This window comes from Oryctolagus cuniculus, chromosome 12, assembly GCF_964237555.1.
Source record: "Oryctolagus cuniculus chromosome 12, mOryCun1.1, whole genome shotgun sequence".
Classification (NCBI taxonomy): domain Eukaryota; kingdom Metazoa; phylum Chordata; class Mammalia; order Lagomorpha; family Leporidae; genus Oryctolagus; species Oryctolagus cuniculus.
The window spans coordinates 20,959,733-20,975,145 of NC_091443.1; the positions used below are offsets into that span (position 1 = coordinate 20,959,733).

General features: G+C 47.1%; 1 protein-coding gene across 50 annotated transcripts in view; it reads right to left on the reverse strand.

Annotated features, from left to right (window-relative positions):
- KTN1 (kinectin 1) overlaps positions 1-14,804 on the reverse strand; it is a 121,867-nt gene extending 107,063 nt beyond the window's left edge. For 49 of the 50 annotated variants that reach the window (XR_011380695.1, XM_070053628.1, XM_070053617.1 and 46 more), the window contains exon 1: positions 14,656-14,804. The gene's annotated coding sequence lies outside the window, so the exon portion shown is untranslated. Of the gene's footprint in view, positions 1-13,395; positions 13,529-14,655 lie in introns of those variants that run through there. The other variant, XM_070053600.1, reaches the window with a different exon arrangement.
- Positions 14,805-15,413: the final 609 nt, after the last annotated feature.

Sequence of the window (15,413 nt, forward strand, 5' to 3'; positions counted from 1 at the left end):
GCAGCAGAATTATCAAGAATTAAGAATCCTAGTTATTAAACAAATAATTTTCGAGTTTGAGGGGAATAAAAAAAAAATAAGAGTTCAGATGGCAAAGGACGGAAGTTCTTTTTTGTTTTCTTTTTTTTACAGGCAGAGTGGACAGAGAGAGAGAGACAGAGAGGAAGGTCTTCCTTTGCCGTTGGTTCACCCTCCAATGGCCGCTGCGGCAGGCGCACCGCGCTGATCCAAAGGCAGGAGCCAGGTACTTATCCTGGTCTCCCATGGGGTGCAGGGCCCAAGGACTTGGGCCATCCTCCACTGCACTCCCGGGCCATAGCAGAGAGCTGGCCTGAAAGAGGGGCAACCGGGACAGAATCCGGCGCCCCGACTGGGACTAGAAGCCGGCGTGCCGGCGCCGCTAGGCAGAGGATTAGCCTATTGAGCCGCAGCGGTTCTAACCTTTAAAATAAATTTATTTATCTTTAGTTGGACTAGTGATTTCAAAACATACTGAAAAAACATGAGACCAACCTGCACAGCCAAGCAGCATACTTGTAGGCTAAAGGATACTAATTATAACCATCAATAGGCATGATACTAAAATCAGATTTTTTTCAATGGCGTTGAATAATTTCTAACAAGATTAAAAGAGGACATATTTGAGCAAAAGAAGAAAATAATATTGTTATCCAGGATATAACAAGCTGAGTTTCAAGAAGAACAAAACAGATAAAAATAAAGAGTTAGATTTCCTGTAAGGATCCTTCTAACACTTAGTAATGGCATGAAACAAACAATTATTTAAAAGATGGCTGAATTCAAAACTAAAATAAATATCTTCCTGGGTCAGAAATGCACTAAAAATTTAAAACAGTACCCCAGGCCCAACTGGAATATAAAGAAGGAACAGGGAAGAGGACTAAATGAATACTGTCAAGTCAGAAGTACAGCTCCTGAAGAGAATGAGGTTCTCTGCATGATACTAGGGGTAAAGACAGAGGGCGTGATTTGCAAAACTTGTAAAAAGCAAGGCTGGCATTGTGGCATACCATATGAGCACCAGTATGAGTCCTGGTTGCTCTACTTCTGATCCAGCTCCCTGCTAATGCGCCTGGTAAAAAAGAAGATGGCCCAAGTGCTAAGGCCCCTGCACCTACATGAAAGACCTGGAGTTCCAGACTCCTGCCTTCCTCCTGGCCCAGCCCTGGCCACTGTAACCATTTGGGGAGTGAACCAGCAGACAGGAGGTCTGTCTCTGCCCCTACTGTATTTCCAGTAAATAAATCTTTTTCTAAGATTTATTTATTTACTTGAAAGGAAAAGGTAAAGAGAGGCAGAGGCATACAGAGGAGAGGTCTTCCATCCACTGGCGCATTACCCAAATGAGCTGAGGAGATTCGAAGCCAGGAGCCAGGAGTTTCTTCTGGGTCTCCCGTGTGGGTTCAGGGAGCTAGATCTGAAATGCAGCAGCCAGGACTCAAACCGGCACCCATATGAGATGCCCGCATTGTAGGGACGGCTTTACCCACCATGCCACAGCACTAGCCACTCCAGTAAATAAATCTTAAAAAAAAAAAAAAAATACTTGTAAAACACAGTGGTAGGGGGCTGGCACTGTGGTGTAGTAAGCTAAGCCTCCACCTATGGTGCCAGCATCCCATATGGGTGCTGGTTCATGTCTCGGATGCTCCTCTTCTGATCCAGCTCTCTGCCTATGGCCTGGGAAACCAGTGGAAGATGGTCCAAGTGCTTGGGCTCCTGGCTCCCGCCTTCAGACAGGCCCAGCTCCAGCCATTGAAGCTATTTGGGGAGTGAACCAGCAGATGTAAGACATTTCTGTTTCTCTCTCTCTCTGGAGCTCACCTCTCAAATAAGTAAAATCTTTAAAAAAAGTGTTAATCTTAAAAGAAGTGGGAAGATGGAAGGAGGAAATGAGGGGATAAAATATCTAGTCTCACAGCAAATCAAAAACAATTCCTTAATACCAATTATCAAGAGTGTTCACGTTTGCTTGCCAACTTTGTAAATATTCTTTATTATTATTTGATTATTTCTTGTGTCTCATCTACCATCCCTCTATCTCTTTCTTAGAACTCTGGATGGGGGGGGGGGGGCAGGAATGTGGTTAGACTGTAGGTTTCCAGTCTGAATTTGTTTGTACTTTTTAATTATTATGTATTTGTTGTATTCACTTAACAGACACAAAGAGCTTCCATCTGCTGCTTCATTGCCAAATGCCCACAACAGACAGAGCTGGGCCAAGTCAAAGCAAGGAGCTCATTTTTTAATCCACGTCTCCCACACAGCTGTGTAGGTGGCAAGAAACCAGCTACTTGGGCCATCACCTGTTCCTTCCCAGGAAGTGCATTAGCAGAAAGCTGGAATGAGAAGGGAGCAAGGACTTAAAACCAGGCACTGAATGCAGGCATCCTAAGTGGCTTCTCAACTGCTAGGCCAAATGTCATCCCAGAATCTGAATTTTGTTGATGACATCCCAGTAGTCCCAACAGGTATTTTTAGTGTTTCTATTTCCTTTCAATGAGTAAAGTTTGGAGACTAGATCAAATGTCTGGACTTTGATTTGAGAGCAAGCCTAAAGCAGAACTGGTATGTGCTACTTCCACTGGGGAATGCCCCGTGTCTGGATGTTTCTGTGGAATTAGCAGCTAACAGTGATCTTTGTCTACACATTATTCCTTAGAAAACTGAAATGGTGACTTTTTTTAAATTTTATTTATTTATTTGAGAGGTAGAGTTACAGATAGTGAGAGGGAGAGACAGAGAGAAAGATCTTCCTTCCTCTGGTTCACTCCCCAAATAGCCGCAACAGCCCAAACTGTGTCCGATCTGAAGCCAGGAGCCGGGTGCTTCCTCCTGGTCTCCTATGCGGGTGCAGGGGCCCAAGCACTTGGGCCTTCCTCCACTGCTTTCCCAGGCCATAGCAGAGAGCGGGATTGGAAGAGGAGCAGCTGGGACTAGAACCAGCACCCATATGGGATGCCAGTGTCGCAGGCGGAGGATTAACCTACTGTGCCACAGCACCGGCCCCAAAAAATTATGTTATTTTAAATGCGGTTGGGATTTTTTTTTTTGTCTTTAACAAAAATTACATTAACACTAAAAGGATGGGAAATACCTATTTCTGCCAGATAATCAGTGCTAGAAGAGTAGTCAGGGGATTAAGCCTGTGAAACAGCATCCCATATGGAAGTGGTCTGAATTCTACTGCTCCATTTCCACTTCAGCTCCATGCTAACATGCCTAGGAAAGCAGCAGATGGCCCAAGTGCTTGGGCCCCAGCCACCAACAAGGGAGACCCAGATGGAGTTCCAGGCTCCTGGCTTTAGCTTGGCCTAGTCCTGGCCATTGTCGCCATTTGGGAAGTGAACCAACAGATGGAAGATCTCTGTCTCTCTCTGTTAACTCCACCTTTCAAATAAAAAAAATAAAACCTTAAAAAACAGAGCAAAGCTGAATCTTTGCTCATTTTGCAACTAATTTATATTTATGAATTATTCTTCTCCAGTTTCAGACAATGTAAATGCATGAACTGTATTTTACACATAATTCCAATGTGTAAACGTGTACTTTACTTGAAAATTGTTCCAAAAATTTTGAGCTCTGAAACACTTATACTTCAAGTTATAGCCCTCCCCCCAAAAAAGACAAAAGAACTAAGCAACATTTACAAAGGGTCAAACTTAAACGTACAATTACTATTAATATGGCACAGCAGATTAAGCCACCACCTGTGACAGCGGCATCCTGTATGGGCGCTGGTTCAAGACACAAATCTCCACTTCCAACACAGCGCCCTTGCTAATGTGCCTGGGAAAACAACAGAAGATGGCCCAAGTGCTTGGACTCCTGGCTTAAGCCTAGCACAATCCCAGCTATTGCAGCCATTTGGGAAGTGAACCAGTGGATGGAAGATTTTGCTGTCTCTCCCTCTCAGAAGGAATATCTCTCTCTCTCTTTAATATGCCTTTCAAATATACAACAATAAATGTTTAAAAAAATTATTTCTGGGGGCCAGCACTGTGGGGTAGAGGGCTAAGCCTCTACCTGCAGCACCGCCATCCCATATAGGTGCCGGTTTGAGTCCCAGGTACTCTTCTTCTGATCCAGCTCGCTGCTATGGCCTGAAAAAGCAGAAAATGGCCCAAGTGCTTGGGCCCCTTCCCCCTCGTGGGAGGCCCACAAGAAGCTCTCAGCTCCTGACTTCGGATCAGCCCCAGCTCCAGCCACTGCAGCTATCTGGGGAGTGCACCAGCGGATGGAAGACCTTCTCCCTGTCTCTCCCTCTGTCTCTGCCTCTCAAATAAATAAATAAAATCTTTAAGAAAATAAAAATTAATTACTGTTAACATCCGAATCAAACTGGAAGTTATTTAAGAAATGAATCCCATTCATCAGCACTGGTGTACCAGTCACAAAGACCATACAGCACAGTACCTGAAGTTGTACCTAGAAATAAGACCACTAAGTAATGACAACCTTGAGAAGCACACTTCACAGATGACGACATTCAGTGAACCTCAGACGTCCAGGGCATAAGGACAAAGTAAAGTAACCACAGAACACATTTCAAATGAACATGACTTACCCAAAGGTCAGCAACACATAAAGGAATCAACTTATACATGGAAATTAAAGATTTAAGGAAACATCTTACATGTTCAGCAACAGCCACTTGGAACCTTTCAATGTAGCTTAGCTTGTCAAAATTTCCAAGACAACACTTGTAATCACTAAGTTATTTATGTAGAGATGCCACTCAGAACACATATGTAACTGATCAACAAGATTAATTGGTCCTATAAGGAAGCATTTTGCTGAAACTCTTTGGAATGTTTTCCATTCCACTCTCCCAAGAGTCAACCTGAAACCCTTGTTCTTGCAGCTTCACTTTACGTGGCATTCCAAACACCACTCGACGACAAGTAAAGCAGAAGACTCACGAGTCACGGTAACTTTCATATAAGGCCTTGCACTCATTCAAACTGAGCACCAGCACCGAAGGGCCAGAAATACAGTCACAGCGATGAGGAGGACAGAGTCCCCACCTCACACAGCTTATCTTCTGTGGGCATAGTAAGTAGTTTAAGGTCAGATGGTGACTGATAATGCAATGAAGAAAAACAAAACTGGGACACAGAGGAGAGAGGATGTGTAATTAGAGAATTCAAGGTCAGCCTTTCTGAGATAAGCTGAGAAGAAAAAATCTCAAAAAAATCTAAGATTTTTATCTATAAAATCATGACAGTGATTCATAATGCACAAAACACAAAAATCTAGACAGAAAAAAAATTCTTGGAAATTCAAAAGGATCACAGTCTACCCACTGCTTTCCATCTAACTAAACCATTTTATATGGAGTAAGTGCATGGCACAGCGGATAAGATGCTACTTGGGGTGCCCACATCTCATATCAAAATGCCTGGGTTTGAGTCCCAGAGCCACTTCCACTTCCAGCTTCCTGCTAATGCCCCCTTTGTAAGCCTCAGGTAACAGATTAGGTAGTTCTGTCCTGCCACCCATGTGAGACAGACCCAGACTGAGTCCTGGGCTCCTGGCTTTGCACTAGCCCAGCCCTGACTGTTGTGGACACTTAAGAAGTGAACCAACAGATGGAAGATCTCTCTTTTGCCCCAAACCCCTTCAAATTAATAAATAAAAGAATTTAAAACATGTCATAGCATTTGGTTTTAAGTAGCTCTTACTATTTTCCCCATTTGGAATTCACATACTCAAATTTAAGTCATTGTTAGGAGTTAATCCTCTACCTTCAGAAGGAAAATCTTTATAAACTTAATTTAGTTTTCTCACATCATACACAAGTGCATCTTTCTCCTGTTAGAAAACAGACAGTTCAGTGAGTTAAGAATGAGCTCTAAAGTCAGAATATCTCAGTTTAAATTCAAGTTCTTATGTGCTGTCTGTGGACAAACTATATAACTTATCTCTTTAGTTTCCAAACAGTTATCTACTCTCTAAGACTGTGCGGTGGCTGGCGCCGTGGCTCACTTGGCTAATCCTCTGCCTGCGGCGCCAGCACCCCAGGGTTCTAGTCCTGGTTGGGGAGCCCGATTCTGTCCTGGTTGCTCCTCTTCCAGTCCAGCTCTCTGCTGTGGCCAGGGAAGGCAGTGGAGGATGGCCCAAGTGCTTGGGCCCTGCACCCACATAGGAGACCAGGAAGAGAGGACACACCTGGCTCCTGGCTTTGGATCGGCGCGTGCCAGGACATAGCAGCCATTTGGGGGGTAACCAAAGGAAGGAAGACCTTTCTGTCTCACCTTCTCTAACTCTGCCTATCCAAAAAAAAAAAAAAAAAAGAATGTGGGGAGGATACAATGCTATACTTTATTGTATACTGTATATAATACAATACTGTATTAACAGTGCATGACAACAAATGAGCACTCTAATGTTAGCTATCACTTATAGAGCAATTAAGATAATTTCTTAATGAACCTCACTTAAGAGATAGGATCACACATTCAGTATGTACTACTAAATATGAAAGCCAAATTCAAACTCCCTAGCTCACATAGACGTTATATAACTAAAGAACTGAGTAATAAAGAACTTGAATAAAATCTTAAGAGGTAAAAAGTTCTAAGATCTGTAGGTCACCTAACTACACTTATTACACCAAAGCTGACTGTTTTGGCAATTCAAATGACTCTTTGCAAGAAAAACAATTGTCCCACATTTTCCTGTGAAAATGTAGTCTAACAGCACATCTTTCGATAGACAACATACTTACTAAAGCTCAACTGAGTTCTGATTAACTAACTGCACTTTAAAATATTACTCACTCAAATAAATATGAGGGGCCGGCACTGTGGCACAGTGCCCTGGCCTGAAGCGCCAGCATCGAATATGGGCGCCGGTTCGAGACCTGGCTGCTCCACTTCTGATCCAGCTCTCTGCTATGGCCTGGGAAAGCAGAGATGGCCCAAGTCCTTGGGCCCCTGCACCCAAGTGGGAGACCTGGAAGAAGCTCCTGGCCTCAGATCAGCACAGCTCCGGCTGTTGCGGCCATCTGGGGAGTGAACCATTGGACGGAAACCTCTCTCTCTCTGCCTTTCCTCTCTGTGTAACTCTGACTTTCAAATAAATATATAAATCTTTAAAAAATAAAGAAATATGAGTAAATAACATACTCCTCCAGTAATGGTAAACTGCTAAACTGCTACAGCCCCTACAAAGCCTACTGAAAGGGGAAGCTATCTTAAAGGACCTCTCTGAATTAACGAACACGCTCCAATTTTGTAAAAATAGGCTGGTGTCCACTGAAAGCTGCTTCTGGCTAACAGTGTACTGACCTACACAGGTACTTGCGTAAATAAATTAAATATGAGAATAAAGCCAAAAGATGTTATTTCTAGGGAAACTAAGTTAAATCCTAGGAAGGGAATAGTGAAGACTAGAAAAGTCTAGAAGGGTTCTATACCTGGACTTTGCCAGGGCCTACACTTTCATTCCACTTTAAAGTAACCAATACTAGAAACCACAGATAATGTTTTAAATTAGGGTACAATTCATGGAAGGATGATCAAGAAACTCCCTAGTCTAAGAAACAGATTGGGGACCAGCATCATGGCACAGCAGGTTAAGTCACCATCCCATATCCAAGGGCCAGTTTGAATCCTGGCTACTCCATTTCCAATAATCCAGCTTCCTGCTAATATGCCTGGGAAAGCAGCAGATGATGGCCCAAGCATTTGAGTCCCTGCCACCTGTGTGGCAGACATGGTTGAAGATTCTGGCTTTGACATGGCCTAGTACAAGCCATTACAGCCATTTGGGAAGTGAACCAGCAACTGGAAGATCTCTGTCTCTCCTTCTCTGTTAACTCTGCCTTTTAAATACATACCTTTAAGAGAAAGAAAGAGAGGGAAGGAGGAAGCTTGGTCCAAATAAAAATACAGGCAAATAAAAATAAAAGTAAAATTAAGTTTGTACTATGTAAAACACTTAAGGTACAAGTGTATTCTGAGCCCTTATTTTTTCAATCTACTTTTTGAATTAAGGTCTAATCACACTGGACAGGAACAAGGATCTCAATCACACTCTAACATCACTCCTGCTAGCATCGGGTTCCCAAAGGCTCCCAGCCACTCGTTTCAACCCTCTGCTGGTTCCTAGGAGAGGAAAGGAGCCAACTGAAAACTGCACACATCCACGAATGAGGTATCCGTCAAAGAACTGCAGAATAGGTTTAATTCATTCATTCAACAAATCCTTACTGACCATCCACCTGCCAGACAATCCTCTAAACCCTTGACCCATCAATAAACAAACAAAATTCCTGCCCTCACAGAGCTTGATTATGGTGTTTGAGGGCAGGGGAAAACAAGAGATATAATCAATAAGGAAACTACATAGTATAACAAAAGGTTCCAAGTGTTATGGAGAAACAGCAGTATACAAGTACCAACAAAAGTAGGGGAGTGCAGTTTTAACTAAGAGAGTCAGGTAGAAATTTGAGAGTGACATTTAAAGAGTCAAGAACAAAAGCGGACAAGAGACTCACCTAAGCCAGTATCTTAGGGAGAAAGTGATCCAAAGAGGTCCAACAGCCTCTGGGGCTGCAGGGAAGCAAGCCTGGGGAGAGCAGCCATAAATTGAGCCTTAAGGGGAAGACGGGGAGAGTGGGAGTGCCCAGATTCTGCAAGGCTGTATAGGCCATAAGGACTTCAGCCTTTATTCTACAACGGGAAGTGACTACAGGATTTTGAGGAGAGAAGTGATTTGATCCGGCTGCTTTAATAAGATGCCTGTAGATTGCCACTACAAAAGCAGGGAGGTCAGTTAATAAGCTAACGAAGGGGTGCACATCAGGCCCAGCAGTAAAGACATCAGGTAGGAAATCCATAATCCCTATGGAGTGCCTGGTTTGAGCCTCTGCTGCGGTTCCTGACTCGAACTTCCTGCTAATGCAGCACCTGGGAGGCAACGTTGATGGCTCAGGTAATTGGGATCCTGACACACACCATGAGAGACATGGACTGAGCTCCCAGTTCCCAACTTTGGCCTTGTCCCAGGCCTGGACATCGCAGGCATTTAGGAAGTGAAACAGCAAATGGCAGTTAGCACTAGCACTAGCACAGGTGTTAACAGTGTTTTTAAAAAGTGGCTAACTGGGGCCAGTGCTGTGGGGCAGTGGGTTAACACCCTGGCCTGAAGCGCCAGCATCGAATATAGGCGCCCACTTCCGATCCAACTCTCTGCTGTGGCCTGGGAAAGCAGAAGATGGCTCAAGTCCTTGGACCCCTGCACCTATGTGGGAGACCCAGAAGAAGCTCCTGGCTCCTGGCTTTGGATCAGCCCAGCTCTAGCTGTTGTGGCCAACTGGGGAGTGAACCATCAGATGGAAGCTCGCTCTCTCTGTGTAACTCTGACTTTCAAATAAATAAATAAATAAATAAAAAGTGGCTAACTGGAAAAATCTAAGCAAGACACAAAGAATGGCTTGGACAAGGCTGGTAAATAATGTAGGCAATAAGACATGACTGGATTCTGGACCCGCTTTCAAGATAAGAAAAAGCACAGAATGTCAAGGGTAAGAAAGGGATGACTCGAGTGTTGGACAGAGCTGCCATCAGATACAAATAAGTCAGACCACATTTCAGGTAGGTTTACAGAAGAATCGGGAAGTCTGGGTTGATAACTACACGTTCAGGTGGATAGACCTAATAAGTTGTCTAGAGCGTAGGAGGAAAGTCTGGACCAGAGACAGAAATATGGCAGCCGTCAGCATACAGGTATTTAAAGCAATAACACTCGAGAAGATGGCCAGAGGAATATAAAAAGAAAAAACAAACCAAAGACTGAGCGTGTCAACTTTAAGAGAGGATAAGCTATAAGGATAGGATGGACAACACAATCATTAAGGAGAGAACCCAAATATCTAGGGTGTCATGGAAGAAACACTATAAACAATTTCAATTGTATTTAGTACACAAATCATTTTGCTGAAACCAGACTGAAGATTTTAAGGAGTTGAGGAGCAAGCATTTAGCCTTCAGCTAAGACACAAGTTAAGACGCTCAGGCACCATACTGGAATACCTGGGTTCTGATTTCAGCTTCCTGTTAATGCAGATTCAAAAAGGCAGCTCTGGCTCCTGACTCCAGCTTCCTGCTTATACAGACATTGGGAGGCAGTAGAGATAGCTCAAGTGATTGAGTTCCTGCCACCCACAAGGAAAACAAAAAATGGAATTCCCTTCCAGCCCCACCCAGCCCCAGCCAGTAGGCATCTGGGGACTGAATCAGTAGACGGGAAAGCTCTGTCTCTTGGGGGGAAAAATGCTTTTAAAAAAGGAGTTGAAGAGGCCAGCGCTGCGGTGCAGGTTAATCCACCTTCAGCACTGGCATTCCATATGCGGCTGGTTCTAGTCCCAGTTGCTCCTCTTCCAATCCAACTCTCGGCTATGGCCTGGGAAAACACTGGAAGATGGCCCAAGCACTTGAGCCCCTGAATCCAAATGGGAGACCCGGAAGAAGCTCCTAGCTCCTGGCTTCGGATCGGCTCAGCTCCAGCCATTGCAGCTATCTGGAAAGTTAAACCAGTGGATGGAAGACCTTTCTCTCTCTCTCCCTCTCATTGTCTGTAACTCTACCTCTCATATAAATAAATAAAATCTCAAAAAAAAAGGGGGGGGGATTGAGGGGCCAGCATTGTGGCACAGCAGGTAAAGCTGCTATCTGGGATGCTGGCATCCCATATGGGCCCAGTTTCAAGTCCCAGCTGCTCCACTTCCAATCCAGTTCCTACCCAATGGCCTCAGAAAGCAGCAGCAGATGACGTCAGTACTTAGGCCCCTGCCACCCATGTGAGAGACATCTAAGGAACCACAGGATGGAATATCTCCCACTGCGTCTCCCTCCCTCTGTAACTCTTTCAAATAAATAAATAAATCTAAAAAAAGGAGTTGAGCATTTTCTATACATGTCCTAGGGATACTGTTATTTCCTACTGGAGTCTTTAGTAAAATTACTCTTAATATTTAAAGTATATCTTGCCCATTTTCCTTTTAACACTCATTTTTAAAAAAGAAAGAGAAATAACCGAAACCCACCTCTCAAAGAACAGAAATACATTTAAGTACCAATTCAACAACCTGGCATACACCATACAGTTTTGTCATTTCTTTCCTTCTTCTAGACTTCAGATTAACTTAAATTCCTTAGTTCATAAGGTTTTTTTCCTTATTATTCAACTCTGTCATTAAAAAAAAAAAAAAAAACACCTTATATTCTTATCTAAGCCAGTGCTTTCCCAGTGATCTGCACATCAATTACATTTTGCAGATCAGAACACCCAAAATCACATTGCCAAGAACTGAAAGCAGGGGCTGGCGCTGTGGCATAGTGGGTAAAGCTGTTGCCGCAGCTCCGGCATTCCACATGAGCACCGGTTTGAGTCCCAGCTGCTCCACTTTCTATCCAACTCCCTGCTAATGTACCTGGGAAAGCAGGGGAAGATGGCTCAATTCCTTGGGCCCCTGCACCCACATGGGAGACCCCGATGTAGATCCTGGCTTTGAATTGGCCCAGCTCCAGACATTGTGGCTATCTGGGGTGTGAACCAGCGGATGGAAGATCTCTCTCTAACTCTGCCTTTCAAATAAATCTTTAAAAAAAAAAAGATAACTGAAAGCAACGAAATGCAACTCTGTGCACAGGTAAATACCAATGTCACATCTAGAAAAAGTTTCTTACTTCTAGAAGAGTTCTGCTATACCTTCAAAACAAACAGTATACCTAACTAGCAGTTCAACAGATCTCCTTTTAATGCAGTTTCTCTAAATTTCCAGATTGTACACTAACATTTATGTCAGATTCCTAAGAAACCTAAAGCTTTCTATCAAGTTTATTAACAATTTAAAATGTTTAAAGTATTAGAAGTCTTTTATACTTGGCCGGTGCTGCGGCTCAATAGGCTAATCCTCCACCTGCAGCGCCAGTACACTGGGTTCTAGTCCCAATCGGGGCACCGGATTCTGTCCCGGTCGCTCCTCTTCCTGTCCAGCTCTCTGCTGTGGCCCAGGAAGGCAGTGGAGGATGGTCCAGGTCGTTGGGCCCTGCACCCCATGGGAGACCAGGAGAAGCACCTGACTCCTGGCTTCAGATCAGCGCAGTGCGGCGGCCACTGGAGGGTGAACCAACAGTAAAAAGGAAGACCTTTCTCTCTGTCTCTCTCTCTCTCACTGTCCACTCTGCCTGTCCAAAAAAAAAAAAAAAAAAGTCTTTTATACTTAAACTTCCTTAGCTATAAAAAACTAATAAATCCACAATTAAAAATACATATTCAATATATTTAAGTAAAACGCAAAACAAGAACAAATGAACATACAGTCTTCAATTCTTGTACCCTTTAGAAAAACCACACTGACGTGATTCTTAGAATGATCGCCTTACTAAAAGTAGACTAAAATCTTCAATTTTAGGGCAGCTTGGAATAAGAGATTTTTGGGAAAAAAAACACTACCTTAAGCAGAAGAAACTACTACTATTAAGGCAGGATATCAAAATATGTAAATTAGGGGACCATGGTGGCACAGCAGGTTCAGTCAACACCTGGAATTCCAGCATCCATATAGGATAAACCGGTTAGAGTCCTGGCCATCCCTAACCAACTCCCTGCTAATGCACAAGGGAAAGCAGTGGATGATGGTCCAAGTACTTGGGTCCCTGCGGGATGCAGGTCCAAGGCTCCTAGCTTGGGCGTGAGCCGACTCCAGCCACTGTGGCCATTTGGGCAGTGAACCACCACATGGAAGGAATGGTGTCTCTATATCTGTCTCTCTCTCCCCACCCCCACCCTCCCTCTCTCAGCCTTTCAAATAAAGTAATTTAAAAAACTACTGAAAGCCAACATGGTGATATCTCAGTAGTGGGGCTCTTTTATATATTAATATATACATATATATGGAACAAATGGTAAAGTAACAGGTCTCCATTAATGCTAGCACCAAATCAGGAAAGGGTTAAACAGTTGGTATCCTTTACAACTTTGAACTGTTTAATACACTAAAGAAAAATGTTCAGTAGTCTAGTTGTATTTTAAGTTTCAGTATGAGCCTCAGAAAGGTAAAGTAAATATAACATCATATTCTGCAAGCACACCTGACGGCTGAGAAACTGTCGGCTATGTCACCAGCTACACAATCAGAACATTTGTAAGCCAGCGTTGGGGTGGGGTTATAACAAACTCAGAACCTACAACCGTAAGCCCAGGTAGATCTTTCAACTAAAAAGGGAAGAAACAGAAAAGCTCTGTTTACCAAAGAACATCAAATACTGAAGTCAGTGCAAGGCACCTCTACCCAAAATACAGATCAGCACAAAAGAATACCCATGCATTAATTGTTCTTGGAAAGTCTTTCTCAAGTCCTACCGGCAACTGCCTTGGGCCAAACTGCAGCCGCGGGTGCCGGTGCGGTGAACCTGCTAGGTGAGGCTGTGGGAACAAGTGCCGCCTAATTTGGCCAAATTCAAGCTTGGAAGACAACGCCCACGCCATCTCCAGGGTGGAGTCAACCCCAGGCCGTTCTCTTTGGGCCGGCTATGGGCATCTACATTCCTCAAGACGTCCCACCGAAGCAGCTCAAAAAAGACACCCACAACTTTGAACAGTTAACGCCGGCCGTAGCTCTGCACGCAGCGCTCAGTCATACAGCCGCTGCTCAGGAATCCGTCCCGGGTAGGGACCCCACAGTGGGGGACCCGGCTTCCTCCTTCCTCCCGGAAGGGATGGTTCACGCTGGCTCGCCCGCTCCCAGCCCCTTCCAGGTGCAGCGGGGCGCGCTTAGGGCGCCGCGCTCCCGCGTCCCTCCGCCACCCACGAGCGGGGCCGCGCATTCCACACCGGCTCCGACGGCGGGGGAGACGGCTCTGGGCCGCCAGTTTGGTTTTCGGCCCAGGTTCCCCGACGCCAAACAGCTCATTGTTGGGCGCGGAGGGGGAGGGGACGCCCGAGCAAGACACACCCCTCGGGGAGCAGAAGGCTAACTTCGCCCGTCTCGCGGGCCGTCCACTCGTTTTTCCAAACTCCAGTCCCCATCCGCCGCCCCACAGCGAGCCCTGCCGGGCACCAGGCGAGAAGGGGGGCGCTGGGGGAGGCCGGTGCCCCCCAAGGACCCGGAGGGCGCGGCGAGAGCGACATTCCAGCATGGCGTAAGCGTGGCCCAGCTCTGGCCACCGACGCCACGGGACACGCACGCCCTCCGGGCCCCCGGCGGAGCAGGCGGTAATCCGCCTTCCCTCCCGGGGGCCCTCAGGGTTGGCTAAAAATAGACGCCTCGGTCACCCCAGGGCCCTCTCGGGCCGACCTCGCCCTCAGGAGACGTCCCCGCGGGAGAGTCCCCAGCCACGCTCCCGGCCGCCGCGGCAGAACAGGGGTCAGGCCCTGCGCGGCCCGGCGAGGCCCACTCGGCCCCGCCAAGCCCGCCCGCTGCGGCGGCCCGGCGTGGGCAGGAGCCAGGTGGCGGCCCCCGGGCGCCCGAGGCCTAGCGGACGAGCGGCGCCGCGGGTGATGTTCCGGCCGTGCGGCCGCGCCCCCCGCCCGGCGCGGCCCGCCCGCCCCGGGCCCCGCGGCCGGAGCTGCCCTCCCTCCGGGACCCCGCGCCCGGGCCCAGCGCGGCCTGCTTGCCCTCACCCTGAGCGGCTGGGAGGGGAGATCGAGAAGACGCGGCGGCGCCGGCACTCCAGCCCGAGATGCCTGCTCGAGGAGGCGCCGCCGCCGCCGCCGCCGCAGTCGCTCAGGTGCCGCCGCGCCGCCAGAAAGGAAACGGGCGGCTTCGGGGCGGGGCGGCTCCGGCACGTCCCGGCGTCTGGGCCGGCGGTGCCCGGAGACCGGCCCCTTAAAGGGACAGGCTCCGCTCGGCCTCGGGCCCCGCGCGCTCGGGCACCCGGGGCGTGGGCCGGCTCGTGCTCTCGCCTTCTGCTCCCGAGCCCAGGGCGCGCAGCCCGGCGGAGGGCGCGGCTCAGCAGCCGGATGGTCGCTCCCGGCCCCTGAGGCTGGGTTGGTCTCACACCGCCCTGGCCCGGGAAGCAGCACCTGGCCCCTACCTTCAGCAGATGGCCCTAGACTTTCCCGGCCCTGCCTGGATTTCTCCACAGAAATGTCTGGAAACCGAAAAACCCTCCGTCTCCAGACTTTCTCTTTTTAAATCCTCCTTCGGGTGGAGAGACACGAGAAACCGACCCAGATAAATTGTGCGCAAATATTAGGGAGCTGTTTGTGCCTGCCAGCTGGTTCGAGCGGGGGTGGGGGGGTGGGGGGGGGGGCGATAACTGGAAACGAAGGAAAAGAAAAGGCTTGGCCGGAACCCCCGCTAGCGTTTGCTGTGTGCGAAAGGACGGCCGCGGTCTCCCCGGTTGCGCGTTCAGGGCCCCGCGCGGGCCGGGTGCCAG